The sequence below is a fragment of the Delphinapterus leucas genome, chromosome X (assembly GCF_059928025.1).
Source record: "Delphinapterus leucas isolate spDelLeu-1000000601 "Yukka" chromosome X, BTC_Dleu_Yukka2, whole genome shotgun sequence".
NCBI classification, from domain to species: Eukaryota; Metazoa; Chordata; class Mammalia; order Artiodactyla; family Monodontidae; genus Delphinapterus; species Delphinapterus leucas.
The window spans coordinates 63,037,823-63,059,609 of NC_143150.1; the positions used below are offsets into that span (position 1 = coordinate 63,037,823).

Genomic DNA, 21,787 nt, shown 5'->3' on the forward strand with positions numbered 1-21,787 from the left:
CTCCAATCAAAAGACATAAAGTGGCTGAATGGACTTTAAAAAAAAAAAGACACATCTATGTACTGCCTGCAAGAGACTCATTTCAAAAGTAATAACATAGACGAACAAAGTGAAGGTATGGAAACAGATATTCTATGCAAATGGAAGTGAAAAGAAAGTGGGTGTAACTATACTCATATCAGACAAAATAGATTTTAAAATCAAGAATGCAATAAAAGATAAAGAGGGGCTTTACCTAATGATGGAGAGGTCAATCCAGCAAGAAGATATAATATTCATAAATATATATGCAGCCAATATAGCAGCAAAAAAATATAAAGCTAATATTAACAGAACTAGATGGAGAACTTGACATGGCTACAATAATAATAGAGGACTTTAACACCCAAATTCATCAATGGATAGGTCATCCAAACAGAAAACCAATACAGAAACATTGGCCTTAAATGACACATTAGAGTAGAAGACTTGATAGATACATATACAGAAAATCCCATTCAAAAGCAGCAGAATACACATACTTCTCAAGTGCACATGTAATATTTTACAGGACAGATCACATGTTAGGCCACAAAACAAGTCTCAAGAAAGTTAAAAAGACTGAAATAATATCAAACATATTTCACAACAATAATGGTATGAAACTAGAAGTTAATTATAAGAAGAAAACAGGGAAAACTGTAAATACACAGAGATTAAACATGTTACTGAACAACTACCGGGTTATAGAAACAAATCAAAAGATAAATCAAAATATACCTAGCAACAAATGAAAACAGAAATGCATCATACCAAAATATATGGGATGCAGCCAAAGCAGAACTAAAAGGGAAGTTTATAGTAATACAGACCCACATCAAGGAAAAAAAAAAGAAATCTCAAATAAACAATTAAACTTAACACCTAAAGGATCTGGAAAAAAAGAACAAACAGCTCAAAGAAAGAAAGAAAGTAATCATGGGTGAAGCAAAAATAAATAAGAAATCGGCTAAAAACACTATATAAAAGATGAATGAAGCTAAGAGATTGTTCACTGAAAAGATAAACAACAAATTGACAAACTTTTAGCTATACTCATCACAAAAAGAGGGGAGACTCAAATAAATCAAAAAAATAAAGAAATATTACAACTCATGGCACAGATATACAAAGGTTCATAAGAGACTACTATGAATATTTCCCAACAAATTGGACAAACCAGAAGAAAAGGATAAATTTCTAAAAACTTAGAATCTTCCAAGACTAATTCATATAGAAATAGAACATAAGAATAGACCAATTACTAGTAAGGAGATTGAATAGATAATCAGAAATCACCGAACAAACAAAAGTCCATGACCATTGGCTTCACTGGTGAATTTTCCCAAACATTCAAAGATTTAATATCTATGCTTTCCAAATACTTCTAATAAACTGGAAGAAAAGGAAGAGCTTCCAAACTCATTTTATGTGGTCAGCATTACCCTGACAACAAACCTATAGAAGGTCAACATAAAGAAAGAATACTACAGGCCAATATACCTGATGAACATAGATGCAAAAATTCTCAACAAAATACTAGCAAGCAGAATTAAAAAATACATTAAAAGGATCATCCACCGTGATCAAGGGTGATTCATTCTAGTGATTCTAGGATGGTAGATGCAGAAAAAAACATTTGGAAAAATTCAACATGCATTTATGATAAAATGCTCAACAAAGTGTGTATAGACCGAACATATCTCAAAATAATCAAGGTTATATATGACAAGCTCACAGCTAGTATCATACTCAATGGTGAAATCTGAAGGATTTTCCTCTAAGATCAGGAACAAGACAAGGATGTCCCTCTTGCTATTCTTATTCAGTGTAATATTGGACGTCTTAGTCACAGCAATTAGAAAAGAAAAGAAATAAAGGTCATCCAAATTGGAAAGAAAGAAGTAAAACTGTCACTATTTTCAGATGACATGATAATATATACAGAAAACTCTAAAGATTCCACTGAAAACTGTTAAAAGTAATACATATATTAAGGAAAGTCTCAGGATAAAAAAATCAATACACAGAAATCTCTGCCTTTTCATTAAAAAATTTAAAAAACTAAAGAAAAATGAAAGTAAGAAAACAATCTCATAGACAATAGCATCAAAATGAGTAAAATATGTAGGAATAAATTTAACCAAAGAGGTAAAAGACATGTACACTGAAAACTGTAAGACTTTGTTAAATTGAAGATGCAAAGAAATGGAAACAAATTCTCTGTTTATGGATTGAAAGAGTTAACATTGTTAAAATGTCCATATTACCTAAAGAAATCTAGAGATTCAATGCAATCCCTATCAAAATACCAATGACATTCTTCACTGAAATAAAAATAAAATCTTAAAATTTAAATGGAACCACAAAGGACCCCAAGCAGACAAAAAGATTGTGAAAAAAAAAAAACAAAGCTGGAGATATCATACTGCCTAATTTCAAATTATACTATGAATTGAGAACAGTATGGTGTTGGCACAACAACAGACCATAGATCAATGGAACAGAATAGACAGGCCAGAAATAAATTTACAGAATAAAGATACAGACATACTAGAGAATGGATTTGAGGATATGGGGCAGGGGAAGGGTAAGCTGGGAGAAAGTGAGAGAGTGGGATGGACATATATACACTACCAAATGTAAAATAGATAGCTAGTGGGAAGCAGCCGCATAGCACAGGGACATCAGCTCGGTGCTTTGTGACAACCTAGAGGGGTGGGATAAGGAGGGTAGGAGGGAGGGAGATGCAAGAGGGAAGTGATATGGGGAAATATGTATATGTATAACTGATTCACTTTGTTATAAAGCAGAAACTGACACACCATTGTAAAGCATTTATACTCTAATAAAGATGTTAAAAATAAATAAATAAATGGTCTTGAGCAAACTGGACAGCCACATGCAAAAGAATGACACTAGACCACCTTCTGACACCACACACAGCTCAAAGTAGATTAAAGACTTCAGTGTATGACACAAAACCATAAAATTCCTAGAATAAAATATAGGTTGTACACACTTTGACATTTGTCTTAGCAATACCTTTCTGGATATATCTCTGTAGGCAAGGGAAAAAAAGCAAAATCAATGAATAGGACTACATCAAAATAAAAAGCTTCTTCACAGCAAAGGAAACCATCAACAAAATGAAAAGGCAACCTACCTAAAGGGAGAATATATTTGCAAATGATATATCTAATAAGTGGCTAATATCTGAAAAATATAAAAACTCATAAAACAACAATAAAAAAGTAAACAACCTGATTAAAAATGGGGAGAAGAGCTGAATAGACATTTTTTTCCAAAGAAAACATACACATGACCAACAGGCACCTAAAAGGTGCTCAACATCTTTTATCATCAAGGAAATGCAGATCAAGACCACAATGAGATATTGCCTCATGCCCATTAGAATTGATATTATAAAAAAGGCACTTGCTGTTATTTCTATAACAAGTGTTGGTGAGGATGTGGAGAAAAGGGAATTATCATACTCTTGGTGGGAATGTAAATTGATGTAGCCACTATGGAAAATAAAATGGAAAATCCTCAAAATATTAAGAATAGGACTATCATGTGATTCAGATTTTCCACTTCTGGGTACTTACCTGAAGAAACAAAAACACTAATTCAAAAAGATATATGCACCTCTATGTTCACTGCAGAATTATTTACAATAGTCAAGATAGGGAAACAACATAAGTGCCCATATATAGATGAATGGATAAAGAAGGTATGGGGTGGTTTTTCTCTTTCTGACTTACTTCCCTCTATATGACAGACTCTAGGTCCAACTACATCTCTACGAAAGACCCAATTTCATTCCTTTTAATGCTAGAGTAATGTTCCATTGTATATATGTATCACTTCTTCTTTATCCATTCATCTGTCAGTGGAAATTTAGGTTGTTTCCATGTTCTGTCTATTGTAAAAGTGCTGAAATGAACATTGGGGTTCAGGTGTCTTTTTGAATTATGGTTTTCTCAGGGTATATGAACAGTAGTGGGATTGCTTGGTCATACAGTAGTTCTATTTTTAGTTTTTTAAAGAACCTCCATACTGTTCTACACAGCTTTTGATGATGGCCGTTTTGAATGGTGTAAAGTGACACCTCATTGTAGTTTTGATCTGCATTCTCTAATAATTAGTAATGTTGAGCATCTTTTCGTGTGCCTCTTGGCCATCTTATGTCTTCTTTGAAGAAATGTTTATTTAGGTCTTCCACCCAATTTTTGAGAGGGTTTTGTTTTGTTTTGTTTTGATATTGAGCTGCATGAGCTGTTTGTATATTTTGGAGATTAATCCCTTGTTAGTTGTTCCGTTTGCATAAAAGGTACAGATGAACGAATTTGCAGGGCAGGAATAGAGATGCAGACATAGAGAATGGACATGTGGATGTGGAGGGAGAGGGGGTTGGGATGAACTGGGAGATTGGGATTGACGTAAGTGCACTGCCATGTGTATAACAGGTAGCTAGTTGGAACTTGCTGTACAGCACAGGGAACAGAGCTCAGTGCTCTGTGGTGACCTAGTTGGGTGGGATGTGGGGGGTGGGACAGAGGTTCAATAGGGAAGGCATATATATATACATATATCTGATCCACTTCATTGTATAGCAGAAACTAACACAACATTGTAAAGCAAATATACCCTAATTAGGAAAAAAAAGAAGATATGGGGGGAGGACCTTCAAGATGGTGGAGTAAGACGTGGCGATCACCTTCCTCCCCAAAAATACATCAAAAATGCATCTACAAGTGGAAAAACTCCTACAGAACACCTACTGAACACTGGCAGAAGACCTCAGACTTCCCAAAAGGCAAGAAACTCCCCAAGTATCTGGGTAGGGCAAAAGACAAAAGAAAACACAGAGACAAAAGAATAGGGATGGGAACTGCACCTCTGAGAGGCAGCTGTGAAGGAGGAAAAGTTTCCACACACTAGGAAACCCCTTCACTGGGAGAGATGGCGGATGGACAAAGGGGAAGCTTCAGAGCCACAGAGAAAAGCACAGCAACAGAGGTGCAGAGGACAAAGTGGAGAGATTCCCACACAGAGGATGAGTGCTGACCAGCACTCACCAGCCTGAGAGGCTTGTCTGTTCACCCACCGGGGGTGGGGGTGGGGGCTGGGAGCTGAGGCTTGGTCTTCGGAGGTCAGATCCCATGAAGAGGACTGGGCTTGGCTGCGTGAACACAGCCTGAAGGGGGCTAGTTCACCCTAGCTAACAAGGCGGGAGTCCGGGAAAACGTCTGGAACTGCCTAAGAGTCAACAGACCATTGTTTCACAAGGAGAGGAGATTCAGAACACTGCCTAAATGAGCTTCAGAGATGGGCATGAGCCACAGCTATCAGTGCAGACACCAGAGATGGCCATGAAACACTAAGACTGCTGCCATAGCCACCAAGAATCATGTGTGAAAGCACAGGTCACTATCCACACCCCACCCCCTGGGAGCCTGTGCAGCATGCCACTGTCAGGGTCCCATGATCCAGGAACAATTTCCCCGGGAGAACACATGGCATGCCTCAGGTGACTGCAATGTCACACCAGCCTCTGCTGCTGCAGGCTTGCCCCACTTTGTATTCAGTACCCCTTCCTCCCACCGGCCTGAGTGAGCCAGAGCCGCCTAATCAGCCCCTGCTTTAACCCCCTCCTGGCTGAGTGAAGTACAGACACCAGAGGGGAACCTACACTCTGAGGTGGGGCCAAATCCAAAGCTGAACCCCAGGAGCTGTGTGAACAAAGAAGAGAAAGGGAAATTTCTCTGTGCAGCCTCAGGAGCAGCAGATTAAATCCCCACAATAAACTTGAGGTACATTTGTGGAATACCTGAATAGACAATGAATCATCCCAAAATTGAGGCAGTGGATGTTGGGAGCAACTGTAGGCTTGGGGTTTGTTCTATGTGACTAACTACTTTTGGATTTTTATTTTTATTTTAGTATATTTTTTAGCACTTGTTATCATTGGTGGATTTGTTTATTGGTTTCGTTGCTCTCTTCATTTTTTTAAAATTACTTTTTAATTTTTTTATTTTAATAATATTTCTTGTACTTTTTATTTTAATAACTATTACTTTTTTTCTTTATTTATTTATTTTTCTCCCTTTTCTTCTGAGCTGTGTGGCTGAAAGGGTTTTGGTGGTCTGGCTGGGTGTCAGGCCTGAGACAATGAGGTGGGAAGTCAAGTTCAGGACATTGGACCACCAGCCCCACGTAATATAAATCAGTAAGAGTTCTCCCAGAGATCTCTGTCTCAACCCTAAGACCAGCTCCAATCAATGAACAGCAAGCTCCAGTGCGGGACACCCCATGCCAAAAAACTAACAGGACAGGAACACAACCACACCCATTAGCAGAGAGGCTGCGTAAAATCACAATATGTTAACAGACACCCCAAATCACACCACCGGACATGGGCTTACCCAACAAAAAGATAAGATCCAGCCTCATCCACCAGAACACAGGCACCAGTTGCCTCCACAAGGAAGCCTATACAAGTCACTGAACCAAACTTACACACTGGGGGGAGACACCAAAAGCAAAGGGAACTATGTATCTGCAGCCTGCAAAGAGGAGACAGAAAAACAGGAAGTTATATAAAATGAGAAGACAGAGAAATACACAGCAGATGAAGGAGCGGGGAAAAAACTGACAAGATCAAACAAATGAAGAGGACATAAGCAGTCTACCTGAAAACGAATTCAGAGTTGTGATAGTAAAGATAATCCAAAATCTTGGAAATAGAATGGAGAAAATACAAGAAATGTTTAACAAGGACGTAGAAGAACTTAAGAGCAAACAAACAATGATGACAACACAATAAATGAAATTAAAAATTCTCTAGAAGGAATCAATAGCAGACTAACTGAGGCAGAAGAACAGATAAGTGACATGGAAGATAAAACAGTGGGAAAAACTATTGCAGAGCAGAATACAGAAAAAAAATGAAAAGAATTGAAGACAGTCTCAGAGACTTCTGGGACAACATTAAACACACCAACATTTGAATTATGGGAGTCCCAGAAGAAGAAGAGAAAAGGAAAGGCACTGAGAAAATATTTGAAGATAATATAGTTGAAAACTTCCCTAATATGGGAAAGAAAACAGTTAATCAAGTCCAGGAAGCGCAAAGAGTCCCATACAGGATAAATCCAAGGAGAAACACACCAAGACACATATTAATCTAACTATCAAAATTAAATACAAAGAAAAAAAATGAAACACAACAAGGGAAAAGCAACAAATAACATAAAAGGGAATCCCCATAAAGTTAAGAGCTGATCTTTCAGCAGAAATTCTGCAAGCCAGAAGGGAGTGGCAGGACATATTGAAAGTGATGAAAGGGAAAATCTACAACCAAGATTACTCTACCAGCAAGGACCTCATTCAGATTTGACAGATAAATTAAAACCTTTACAGAAAAGCAAAAGCTAAGAAAATTCAACACCACAAAAACAGCTTTACAACAAATGCTAAAGGAACTTCTCTAGGCAGGAAACACAAGAGAAGGAAAAGACCTACAATAACAAACCCAAAACAATTAAGAAAATGGTAATAGGAACATACATGTCAATAACTACCTTAAATGTAAATGGATTAAATGCTTCAAACAAAAGACAAAGACTGGCTGAATTGATACAAAAAAAAAGACCTATATATGTGCTGTCTACAAGAGACCCACTTCAGACCTAGGGACACATACAGAATCAAAGTTACGGATGGAAAAAGATATTACACACAAATGTAAATCAAAAGAAAGATGGAATATCAATTCTCATATGAGGGAAAATAGACTTTAAATAAAGACTAATAACAAGGACATGGAAGCAACCTAAGTGTCCATCAACAGATGAATGGATAAAGATGTGACACATACATACAATGGAATATTACTTAGCCATAAAAAGAAATGAATCTGAGTTATTTACAGTGAGGTGGATGGTTCTGAGGAACCTAGGGTCAGGACAGGAAAAAACACACAGATATAGAGAATGGGCTTGAGGACACGGGGAGGGGGAAGGGTCAGCCATTTACATTTAAGTGAGAGAGAGGCATGGACAAATATACGCTATCAAATGTAAAATAGATAGTTAGTGGGAAGAAGCTGTACAGCACAGGAAGATAAGCCCTGTGCTTTGTGACAACTTAGAAGAGAGATATAGGGAGTGTGGGAGGGAGATGCAAGAGTGAGTGGGTATGTGGATATATATATATATATATGTATGTATGTATAGCAGATTCACTTGGTTATACAGCAGAAACTAACACAACATTGTAAAGCAATTATATTCCAATAAAGATGTTAAAAAATTAAAAAAAAATAAAAGACATAGAGGAAACTTAAATGCATACTACTAAGTGGACAAAAGCAATCTGAAATGGTTACATATAGTATGATTCCAACTATATGACATTCTAGAAAGGGTGAAACTATGGAGAAATTTAAAAGATCAGTGGTTGCCAAGGGTTAGGGGAGAGAGTGAGATGAATAGTTGAACTACAGAGGATGGTTAGGGCAGTGAGACTATTCTGTATGATACTGTAATGTTTGATACATGTCATTTTACATCTGTTCAAACCTATGGAATGAATAATACCAAGTAACTACTAATGTTAACTTTGGACATTGCAAGGTGATGTGTCAGTGAAGGTTGATCACTTGTAAAAAAAAAATAAGCAAAATAAAATAAAGACTATTACAAGAGACAAAGAAGGACACTACCTAATGATCAAGGGAAAAATCCAAGAAGAAGATATAAAAATTGTAAATATTTATGCACCAAACGTAAGAGCACCTCAATACATAAGGCAAATGTTAACGTCATAAAGGGGAAATCAACAGTATACAATTATAATAGGGGAATTTAACACCCCACTTTCACCAATGGACATATCATCCAAAGTGAAAATAAATAAGAAACACAAGCTTTAAAAGACACATTAAAGAAGATGGACTTAATTGATATTTATAGGACATTCCAACAAAAAAAACAGAATACACTTTCTTCTCAAGTGCTCATGGAACGTTTTCCAGAATGGATCATATCTTGGGTCAAAAATGAAGTCTCAGAAAATTGAAGAAATTTGAAATCATATCCAGTATCTTTCCTGACCAAAACGCTATGAGACTAGATATCAATTACAAGGGAAAAAAAACTGTAGAAACTACAAACACATGGAGGTTAAACAATGCACTACGTAATAACCAAGAGACCACTGAAGAAATCAAAAACTACCTAGAAAAAAAGGACAATGAAAACACGACAACCCAAAACCTATGGGATGCTGCAAAAGCACTTCTAAGAGGGAAGTTTATAGTAATACAATCCTACCTCAAGAAACAAAAAAAATCTCAAAAAAACAACCTAAATTTACACCTAAAGAAATTAGAGAAAGAAGACCAAAAAAAAAAAAAAACAAAACCCAGAATTAGCAGAAGGAAAGGAATCATAATGATCAGATCAGAAATAAATGAAAAAGAAATTAAGGAAATGATAGCAAAGGTCAATAAACTAAAAGTTTCTTCTTTGAGAAGATAAACAAAATTGATAAACAATTAGCCAGAATCATCTAGGAAAAAAGGGAGAACATTCAAATCAACAGAATTAGGAAAAGTAACAACTGACACTGCAGAAATATAAAAGATCATGAGAGATTACTACAAGCAACTATATGCCAAAAAAATGACAACCTGGAAGAAATGGACAAATTTTTAGAAAAGCACAACTTTCCAAGACAGAACCAGGAAGAAATAGAAAACATAAAGAGAACAATCACAAGCACTGAAATTGAAACTCTGATTAAAAACCATCCAACAAACAAAAGGCCGTGACCAGATTGTTCAACAGGCAAATCGTATCAAACATTTAGAGAAGTGCTAGCACCTATCCTTCTCAAACACTTCCAAAATATAGTAGAGGGAGGAACACTCCCAAACACATTCTCCGAGGCCACCATCACCTGGATACCAAAAAGAGACAAAGATGTCACAAAAAAAGAAAACTACAGGCCAATATCACTGATGAACATAGATGCAAAACTCCTCAACAAAATACTAGCAAACAGAATCCAATAGCACATTAAAAGGTTCATAAGCCATGACCAAGTGGGGTTTATCCCAGGAATGAAAGGATTCTTCAATATACGTAAATCAGACAATGTGATACACCATATTAACAAATTGAAGGATAAAAACCATATGATAATCTCAATAGATGCAGAAAAACCTTTGGACAAAATTCAGCACCCACTTATGATAAAAACTCTCCAGAAAGTAGGCATAGAGGGAACTTACCTCAACATAATAAAGGCTGTATATGACAAACCCACAGCCAACATCATTCTCAATGTTGAAAAACTGAAACCATTTCCACTAAGATCAGGAAGAAGACAAGGATGCCCACTCTCAACACTATTATTCAACATAGTTTTGGAAGCTGTAGCCACAGCAATAGGAGAAGAAAAATAAATAAAAGGAATCCAAATCAGAAAAGAAGAAATAAAACTGTCACTGTTTGCAGAAGACATGATACTATACATAGAGAACCCGAAGGATGCTACCATAAAAATACTGGAGCTAATCAATGAATTTGGTAAAGTTGCAGGAGACAAAATTAATTCACAGAAATCTCTTGCATTCCTATACACTAATGATGGAAAATCTGAAAGAAAATTTAAGGAAACCCTCAGATTTACCATTGCAACAAAAAGGATAAAATACCTAGGAATAAACCTACCTAAGGAGACAAAAAACTGCATGCAGAAAATTAAAAGACACTGATTAAATTAATTCAACATCATACAAACAGATGGAGAGATTTACCATATTCTTGGATTGGAAGAATCAACACTGTAAAAATGACTATACTAACTAAAGCAATCTACAGATTCAATGCAATCCCTATCAAACTACCAATTGCATTTTTCACAAAACTAGAACAAAAAGTTGCACAACTTGTATAGAAACACAAAAGACCCTAAATAGCCAAAGCAGTCTTGAGAAAGAGAAACAGAGTTGGAGGAATCAGGCTCCCTGACTTCAAACTATACTACAAAGATACAGTAATCAAGACAGTATGGCACCAACACAAAAGCAGAAATATAGATCAATGGAACAAGATAGAAACCCAAGAAATAAACCCACACACATATGGTCACCTTATCTTTGATAAAGGAGGGAGGAATATACAATGGAGAAAAGACAGCCTCTTCAATAAGTGGTGCTGGGAAAACAGGAGAGCTACATGTAAAAGAATAATATTAGAACACTCCCTAACACCACACACAAAAATAAATGCAAAATGGATTAAAGACCTAAATATAAGGCCAAACACTATAAAACTCTTAGAGGGAAACATAGGCAGAACACTCTATGACATAAATAACAGCAAGATCCTTTTTGACCCACCTCCTAGAGAAATGGAAATAAAAACCAAAATTAACAAATGGGACCTAATGAAACTTAAAAGCTTTTGCACAGCAAAGGAAGCCATAAACAAGATGAAAAGACAATCCTTAGAATGGGAGAATATATTTGCAAATGGAGCAACTGACAAAGGATTAATCTCAAAAATACATAAGCAGCTCATGCAGCTCAATATCAGAAAAAGAAACAATCCAATCCAAAATTGGGCAGGAGATCTAAAGAGACATTTCTCCAAAGAAGATATACAGATTGCCAATGGACATATGAAAGGATGTTCAACATCACTAATCATTAGAGAAATGCAAATCAAAACTACACTGAGGTATCACCTCACACTGGTCAGAATGACCATCCTCAAAAAATCTACAAACAATAAATGCTGAAGTGGGTGTGGAGAAAAGGGAACCCTCCTGCACTGTTGGTGGGAATGTAAATTGATACACCCACTATGGAAAACAGTATGGAGGTTCCTGAGAAAACTAAAAATAGAGCTACCATATGACTCAGAAATCCCACTACTGGGCATATAACCTGAGAAAACCATAATTCAAAAAGGGTTATGTACCAAAATATTCATTGCAGCTCTATTTACAATAGCCAGGACATGGAAGAAACCTAGGTGTCCATCAACAGGTGAATGGATACAGAAGATGTGGCACATATATACAATGGAATATTACTCAGCAAAGAAAGAAACGAAATTGAGTTTTTTGTAGTGAGTTGGATGGTTCTGGAGTCTGTCATACAGAGTGAAAGAAGTCAGAAAGAGAAAAAGAAATACTGTATGCTAGCACAAATATATGGAGGCTTAAAAACAAAGAAAAAGGTTCTTAAGAATGTAGCGGCAGGAGAGGAATAAAGATGCAGTTGTAGAGAATGGACTTGAGGACACAGGGATGGGGAAGTGTAAGCTGGGATAAAGTGAGAGAGTGGCATTGACATAAATACACTCCCAAATGTAAAATTGATAGCTAGTGGGAAGCAGCTGCATAGCACTGTGAGATCAACTCCGTGCTTTGTGACCACTTAGACGGGTGTGATAGGGAATATGGGAGGGAGACACAAGAAGGAGGGTATATGGGAATATACGTATACATATAGCTGATTCACTTTGTTATACAGCAGAAACTAACACAACATTGCAAAGCAATTGTACTCCAATAAAGATGTTAAAAGAAAGGGTATATGCCATGAAATACTACTCAGCCATAAAAAAGATGAATCTTGCCATTTGCAACAACATGAATAAACCTTGAGGGTATTATGCTAAAGTGAAATAATTCGGACAGAGAAAGACAGTTTCTCTATGATTTCAGTTGCATATGGAATTTATTTTTAAATTAAAAAGTAAAATAACCACGGAAAAACAAATGAGAAAGAGAGTGGTGTTTACCAGAGGGGAAGGGAGCTGTGGGGAGGCTGAAATAGAAAAAGGTGTCAACTGTATGGTGAAGGATTGCAATTAAACTTATGGTGGTGAGCATGTTATAGTGTACACAGAAATTGAAATATAATGTTGCACACTTTAAACTTATATAATGTTTTAAACCAATGTTACTGCAATGATTTTTAATTAAAAAATTAAAAGGGCAGAAGAAAATTTTTGGAGGGGATGAATATTTTTACAGTATAGAATGTGTTGATGCTTTCATGAGTGTATACTTATCTCCAAGCTACTTAAGCTTCATAGATTAAATATGTACAGCCATTTTTTACATCAATAGTATCCAGACAAAGTGGTTTTAAAAATATTAAATGAAAGCCCTAAATTTGGAAGCTTTATATTGCCACTTTTATTTTACTGTAATTCCATGTTAGCAACTTTTGATGATATAGAAATGCAATAGGTAACCTACTAAGGTAACTATGTAATCTTGGAAAAAATACATGGATGGTTTTATTTCTGACTTAAGTAGGATCTTTCTCAGATGGTTTCAGATGAACAGCTGCCTTCTTGGCAAAACAAATGAATATAGAAAATATTGCCCTACAATCTTGGGCTTTTAATATTAAATACATATTCCTAATATGTATTACCTTCAACTACTGTAAAATATATTATTGTTGAAGCTGAGGCTATATCTTTTTATAATTTAATTTTTATTTTATATTGGAGTATAGTTGATTTACAATATTGTGTTCATTTCAGGTATACAGCAAAGTGATTCAGTTATACATATACATATGTCTATTGTTTTTCACATTCTTTTACCATATAGGTTATTACAGAATATTGTGTAGAGTTCCCTGTGCTATACAGTAGGTCTTTGTTGATTATCTATTTTTTATATAGTAGTGTGTATATGTTAATCCCAAACTCCTAATTTATCCCTCAACCTCCCACATTTCCCCTTTGACAACCATAAGTTTGTTTTCAAAGTCTGTGAGTCAGTTTCTGTTTTGTAAATAAGTTCATTTGTATCATTTTTTTAAGTTCCATATTTAAGTGATATTGTATGATATTTGTCTTTCTCTATGCGACTTACTTCACTTAGTATGATAATCTCTAGGTCCATCGATATTGCTGCAAATGACATTATTTTATTCTTTTTTATGGCTGAGTAATATTCCATTGTGTGTGTGTGTGTGTGTGTGTGTGTGTGTGTGTATGCTACATCTTCTTTATCCCTTCATCTGTTGATGGACATTTAGATTAGTTCCATGTCATGTCTTGGCTATTGTAAATAGTGCTGCCATGAACATTGGGGTGCATGTATCTTTTCAAATTATGGCTTTCTCTGGAAATATGATCCAGCAATGCCCAGGAGTGGAATTGCTGGATCATATGGTAGCTCTATTTTAAGTTTTTTAGGGAACCTGCATACTGTTCCCATAGTGGTTGTACCAATTTACATTCCCCCAGCAGTGTACGATTGTTCTCTTTTCTCTTACCCTCGCCAGCTTTTACTATTTGTAGACTTGTTGATGATGACCATTCTGACTGATGTGGGGTGACACCTCATTGTAGCTTATTATTATTATTATTATCATTATTATTATTATATTATGTTTAATGTGGATATGCTTGATATTTCCATGATGTAAAATTATATATATAAACAGTTCACATAATAAAACTTAACCAATGTTATATATAAGCATATTATATCAATACACAATAATGACAAAATTGTTCTTAAATATTTAAATATCTAAGTTGCTGTGTCTACTGATTAGTGAAATAATTTGCCTTTAAATTCCCCAAACTCTAATAAACTATTTTTGAACACTTTTTAAAAATTTTATTTTATATTGGAGTATACTTGATTAACAATGTTGTTAGTTTCGGGTGTACAGCAAAGTGATTTGGTTATACATCTACATGTATCTTTTACTTTTCAAATTCTTCTCCCATTTAGGTTATTACAGAGTATTGAGCAGAGTTCCTGTGATATGCAGTAGACTTTGTTGGTTATGTATTTTAAATATTACAGTGTGTACATGTCAACACCAAACTCCAAATCTATCCCTCCACACCACCCTTCCTCCCTGGTAACCATAAGTTTGTTCCCTAAGTCTGTGAGTCTGTTTCTGTTTTGTAAATAAGTTTGTTTGCATCATTCTTTTTCTTTTACACTCGGCATATAAGTGATATCATGTGTTATTTGTCTTTCTCTGTCTGACTCACTTCACTTAGTATGATAATCTCCAGGTCCATCCAGGTTGCTGCAAATGGCATTATTTCCTTCCGTTTAATGGCTGAGTAACATTTCATTGTATATATGTTCCATATCTTCTTCATCTGTTTTCTGTCAATGGACATTTAGTTTGCTTCCATGTCTTGGTTATTGTAAACAGCACTGCAATGTCATTGTAGTTTTGACTTTTTTTAAAGATTTTTTTTGATGTGGACCATTTTTAAAGTCTTTATTGAATTTGTTACAATATTGCTTCTGTTTTATATTTTGGCTTTTTGGCCTCAAGGCATGTGAGGTCTTAGCTCCCTGATCAGGGATCGAACTTGCACCTCCTGCATTGGAAGGTGAAGTCTTAAGCATGGGGCTGCCAGGGAAGTCCCTATAGTTTTGGTTTTCATTTCTCTAATGATTAGCAATGTTGAGCATTTTCTCATGTGCTTTTTGACCATCTGTATGTCTTCTTTGGAAAAATGTCTGTTTAGATCTGCTGCCCATTATCTGAATGAGTTTTTTTTTATTATTATTATTGATCTGCATGAGCTCTTTGTATATTTTGGAGATTAACCTTTTGGTGGTCGCATCTTTTGGAAACATTTTATCCCATTGTGTAGGTTGTCTTTTTGTTTGTTTATGGTTTCCTTTGTTGTGCAAAAGCTTTTAAGTTTAATCAGGTCCCATATTTTAATTTTTTTAAAATTTTCATTACTCTAGGAAGTATATCCAAAACAATATTGCTGTAATTTATGTCAAAGTGTATTCTGCCTGTTTTCCTCTAAGAGTTTTATAGTGTCTGGTCTTACTCTTAAGTCTTTAATCCATTTTGAGGTTTTTTTTTTTTTGAGTTTACTTTTGTGTGTGGTGTTAGAGAATGTTCTAATTTCATTCTTTTACATGTAGATCTCCAGTTTTCCCAGCTCCACTTATTGAAGTGTCTGTCTTTTCTCCATTGTTTATTCTTGCCTCCATTGTCATAGATTAATTGACTATAGGTGCTAGGGTTTATTTCTGGGCTTTCTATCCTGTTCCATTGATCTATATTTCTGTTTCTGTGCCAGCACCATACTGTTTTGATGACTGTAGCTTTGTAGTATAGTCTGAAGTCAGGGAGCCTGATTCCTCCAGCTCCATTTTTCTTTCTCAGGATTGCTTTGGCTATTCAGGGTCTTTTGTGTTTCCATAAAAATTTTTTTTTTTAAACATCTTTATTGGGGTATAATTGCTTTACAATGGTGTGTTAGTTTCTGCTTTATAACAAAGTGAATCAGTTATACATATACATATGTTCCCATATGTCTTCCCTCTTGCGTCTCCCTCCCTCCCACTCTCCCTATCCCACCCCTCCAGGCTGTCACAAAGCACCGAGCTAATATCCCTGTGCCTTGCGGCTGCTTCCCCCTAGCTATCTACCTTACTACGTTTGTTAGTGTGTATATGTCCATGACTCTTTGTATTAAATCTGTAGATTGCCTTGGGTAGTATAGTCATTTTGACACTATTGAATCTTGCAATCCAAGAAGATGGTATACCTTTCTATCTGTTTGTGCCATCTTTGATTTCTTTCATCAGCATCTTATATTTTTTAGAGTACAGGTCTTTTGCCTCCTTAGGCATGTTTATTCCTAGGTATTTTATTCTTTTTGATACAATGGTAAATGGGATAGTTTCCTTAATTTCTTTTTCTGATCTTTTGCTGTTAGTGTTAAGAAAGGTAACAGACTTCTGTATATTAATTTGTATCCTGCAACTTTACCAAATTCATTGATGAGCTCTAGTAGCTTTCTGGTAGCATCTTTAGGATTTTCTATGTATAGTATCATGTCATCTGCAAACAGTTACTGTTTTGCTTCTTTTCCAATTTGGATTCTTTTATTTCTTTTTCTTCTCGGGTTGCCATGGCTAGGACTTCCAAAACTGTGTTGAATAAAAGTGGTGAGGGTGGACATCCTTGACTTGTTCCTGATCTTAGAGGAAATGCTTTCAGCTTTTCACTGTTGAGTATCATTTTAGCTGTAGGTTTGTCATATATGGCCTTTATTTTGTTGAGGTAGGTTCTCTCTATGCCCACTTTCTGGAGAGTTTTTATCATATGGGTGTTGAATGTTGTCCAAACATTTTTCTGCATCTATTGAAATGATCATATGTGTTTTGTTTTGTTTTGTTTTGTTTGTTTTTTTTGTTTTTGCAGTATGCAGACCTCTCACTGTTGTGGTCTCTCCCATGTGGAGCACAGGCTCTGGATGCACAGGCTCAGTGGCCATGGCTCATGGGCCCAGATGCTCCGTGGCATGTGGGATCTTCCCAGACCGGGGCACAAACCCGTGTCCCCTGCATCGGCAGGCAGACTCTCAACCACTGTGCCACCAGGGAAGCCCGATCATATGGTTTTTATTCTTCACTTTGTTAATGTGGTGTATCACATGAGTCCATACCTTTAAAATATCACATAATAATATCTCATACTCACTAAACCAGTATCTCCAAACTGAAGTTTGTGGATCATCTCCAAAAAACCATCACCTCCAGAAGAAACCTTCATGATGTTCTGTGAAGTACATTTCCTCTTGGTCTCTCACACCTTCATCATACCATGAATAAATTATTTTTTAAGCCTTTAAAATTCTTGCTGTGCAAACAAAATCTAATTTTACACAGAACTCTATAACATACTGAGTGTTATTTACCTGCAGTGTAGAAAGTGCATTATAGGAAGTGCTGTCTGGCATTTGCTTTGTATCAATGCCTCTCAAATTTTAACAAGCACACAAATAAACTAGAGGTCTTCTTAACATGTATATTCTGATTTATTACATCTGGATGGAGCCTAAAATTCTGCGTTTTCAAAAGGCTCCCAAGTGATGCCATTGCTGCTGGTATGTGGACTTTAATTTGAGTAGGGAAGATTTATATTGCTAAAAAATCAAAAGAATGGGAAAATGTTGATATTTTTATGTCTGGTGGTAGGTAGTTAAATGATCATTAAACTATTTCATCTACTATTTTGTATGTTTGAATTTTTTCATAATAAAACGTTTTAAATAAAATTTTTGAAAATAAGATTTAAAAATTAGATGCACAGTATTAGGCCTAGAGTAGGCTCAATACATATCTTCAGTTGACTTACCACCTAATCAACAGCAATTTAAATGGAGAGCATAAATTTTACATCTTCTTGAATTGTAGCAGGACCTTAGAGATAGTCTGTTGATTGTGTGCTGTGTGACTGAGGGATTAGTGCTCTCAGAAGGACAATATCAGTTAAACTATTGTCCCACTAATACATAAATATTATAGCTTAAAAACTTTATTATCCTTAAAGGTTATATATTTATTTTATATGTCTACCTAGACAATAACTTATAGAGAACCATTGCACTATAACTTTTGCTTAATAATTATAGCACGGCCTTTTTCCATTATCACAGCCAATGAGTTGAGATCCACCAGTAACATCAGTTATGTTGCTCATTTGCACTAGTCTGACTGGCAAAAATGTCTCTAAGACACAGAAATTCATTGTAAAGTATTGTAATAAGGGTATATCCACTATTTAAATTTCTCAAAGTGTTATGACTAGAAAAATAAGATTTGAACAGTCAAACCTCACCTATTCCAAAGCATACAAGATAAGGCCAGATTGACTAGTAGAAAGCCTAAACAAAAGACATATTTTAAGAAATCTAGTTTTATTACTTTCAAGTACATAGTTTTTAAGCTAAACCTTAAATATCTTGCCTACCCATAGTCCATAAAGAGCTCCATTTAATTAGTAGAATAGTTTTACTGATATAAATGGGTGTTTCTAAATGTTCAAGAGGGATTCAACAATTTATTGTCTTAAGTCATCTATATATGATTTCTGAAAGTTTGTGTAGTCTTTTAAATTTAAGCAGCTCTAAAAATAATGATATTACAAAACCTGGAAACTATAGTACAGCTCCAGGTAATCTAAATTAGTGGAAACCAAAAAAAGTGACTATTTTATATGACTAATGTATTTGGGCAATGTAAATATAGCTTTCAGTACTTCTCTCAATCTCTAAACTATATACTGGGTATGTTTTCCAAACTTCACTTTTCATATGTCTATGTTTGACATAGTATAGAAAAGTGTGCTTAAGATCCAAATGTTAAAAATGCAAATTTGTAGACTTAGACATTGACTCGTATTCTCTGAGCAGTGAAGGCCATAAAACTAAATTTTTAAATTTCTCCCCTCGTAATTCTATAGCACACAGTAGTTTGAGAATCCTTGAGTTCAACAGTGGCCAACAAGGAAAGGACCTACTGACGATATTTGTCAATTTGCTAACAGCTATGATTGGCTGTGTATTATGAGAGGAGAATATGGGTGGGAATTGTTAACCAATATAAGATAGGAGATTAGCTATGGATCAACATTTTTCTTTTCTGTCTCTGTGCTTTAATTATTATTGCTCCAAAAGACTATGTTATATGATGGTGACAAAAATAAGCTAATATGTACAACATTACGTCCTCATATTGTTCTCTGCTTTCTCCACATAAGTGTCATATTAGCTTCTCATCCTATATAATTCCTGACTGGAAAACAGAAATAAATGCATTAAATAAACTCTAAGTTTTTAAGATCTTCTGATTCATTATTATTATTAATTTATTTTTTCCAGCAAGTACCATTCTTAACAGTATTTTTAATGTGGAAATAGTATAGACTACTGAATAATAATTACTACTATCCTCAATAAGAGCTTTTACATTTCCATAATTAAAATATTTAAGATACCTTAAGTAATATTTTTATATTATTGCTAACAAGTGTGATTATGGAAAAAAGTATTCATGAATATAAGTGGTCTGTATGAAGTGCATGTCTATGAAATCTGAAAATACAAACTCATTTTCTCTCTTACTCATAAGCACTTATACTTTTTATGACTTAGAGATAGCTTCATTTCAACAAATTATTATAGGAACAAAAATGTGTTAAATAATTAATTGATTTTCTAATTATCATTTCCTATTTATTAGACATTAGCTCCAGATATTATCTTAGCTTCTTACACACATGAAAAAAATACAAAATATATCCTGAAGTAATAAAATTGTCAGGAAACATTGAACAGAATAGTGGACTGAGAGACAGGAAAACCTAGATTTCAGTTGTTGCTCAGTCACTAGTTCTTTGGGCTTAAGTAAGTCACTTCTCTTTTTGAACATCAATTTCGTTATCTGCATAATTCATTCAGTAAATGTTACTAAGAGCTAAATGTGTGTTAGTCAATGCACTGGTTGTTTTAGTTACAAAAATAGATTTTGTAAGCAGTGACATCAAATTAGTGTAGTAAAAAGAGCACTGGTTTTGGAGTGAGGTGACTGGTCCTTATTGCAACTTGAACTAGATAATTTCAAAGACCACTTCCAGTACTAACATTCTAGTTTGTTGTCTGAAAGTGCTGTTCATACACATCTAGTACTATCCCCTGGGGAGGACTGACAGTTCCTATCTAGGACTTCTAAATAACCATAGATGCAAATGGAGTATGCAGCAGCCTAAGTAGTTTGATATCACAAAGGCCAAGAAGGTACCCCCTTAGAAAATCTCTCTATAGCCCCAAACTAAGGTAGCCGTAATCTACTATTAGAAATGTATTGTTTGTCTCTTTATAATACAAATACTCCTGGAAGTGGTAGGGCTTCAACATTCACCTATAATCTATGGATGGTAAGTAAATCAGAGCTTTAGCTGTCAGCAGGTTTTTAATAATGCTGCGTGAAGAGCACAGAGTATTAAGAGCTGCAGAAATGGAAGCCTCTCTGAAAGGAAAAATGGAATACAAAACAAAGAATGATGTCATGAGAGAAAACTTTAGCCAACCTCCGAATTTTCTGAAAACCAAGACTTTAGCTTTTCCACAATCCTCATATAGAACAATCCAAAGAAGTTTGGTTTAGGCTGCCATCTAGCTCTGTGGTACTGACTCCTTAAGAGGAGCAATATCTTTTCTTCTTTACTGGAGACTCATCTCAGAGGCTAAATACATTTTTTGCATAAGAAGCCATTGCAAGAACATGATTATATTTGAGTTTCCTGGCATTGAAGTTTGAAAAAAAGATATTAGTTCATAAGTGAACTTTTCCATAAAATACACTTTCTTGTTGGACTAAAGTTATAACAAAACTGAAGCAACTTTCAGCAGCCCTGAAAAAAAATAATTTTTCTTCATGAGAGCTTGTCTAGACAAACATAATATTTCAAGTTTATTTAATGATTGGTTAGAGATATTTCCTTTTATAGTTCCTCTGAAGTCTCCACTTTAGCTTTGATGGTCCAACTGTTAACATATATATATATTTGGCAAATACAACCCTTAGTTATCATTGGGAAAATAGCCAAAAACAAAATCCCAGCAAAGAGAACATTTTTCAAACTAATAATCAAGATTATTAGGTTTTAATGTGAGAATAACATTCCTGATATATAAACTTGCAACAATATGCAATCAAGCTCCCTGTCATACGTCTCACATAATATACGAGTTTTTCTAATGAGAATAATTCTGTGTTCCATATCCCCAATCTACAAATCAATCCTCAAAAATATTTACAAAGTTTAAAAAGAAAATCTATTGAAATTAAAACCCAAAGAATCATCTTACAGTGCTAGCATGTCAATTTTAAAACACAAATTTTCTTTATGTGCAATATTTGAAATTCAATG

At 35.0% G+C, this 21,787-nt stretch overlaps 1 pseudogene; it reads right to left on the minus strand.

The window, feature by feature from the left end:
• LOC149744258 (transmembrane protein 182-like) overlaps positions 1 to 21,787 on the minus strand; it is a 67,376-nt pseudogene that overhangs the window by 45,034 nt on the left and 555 nt on the right.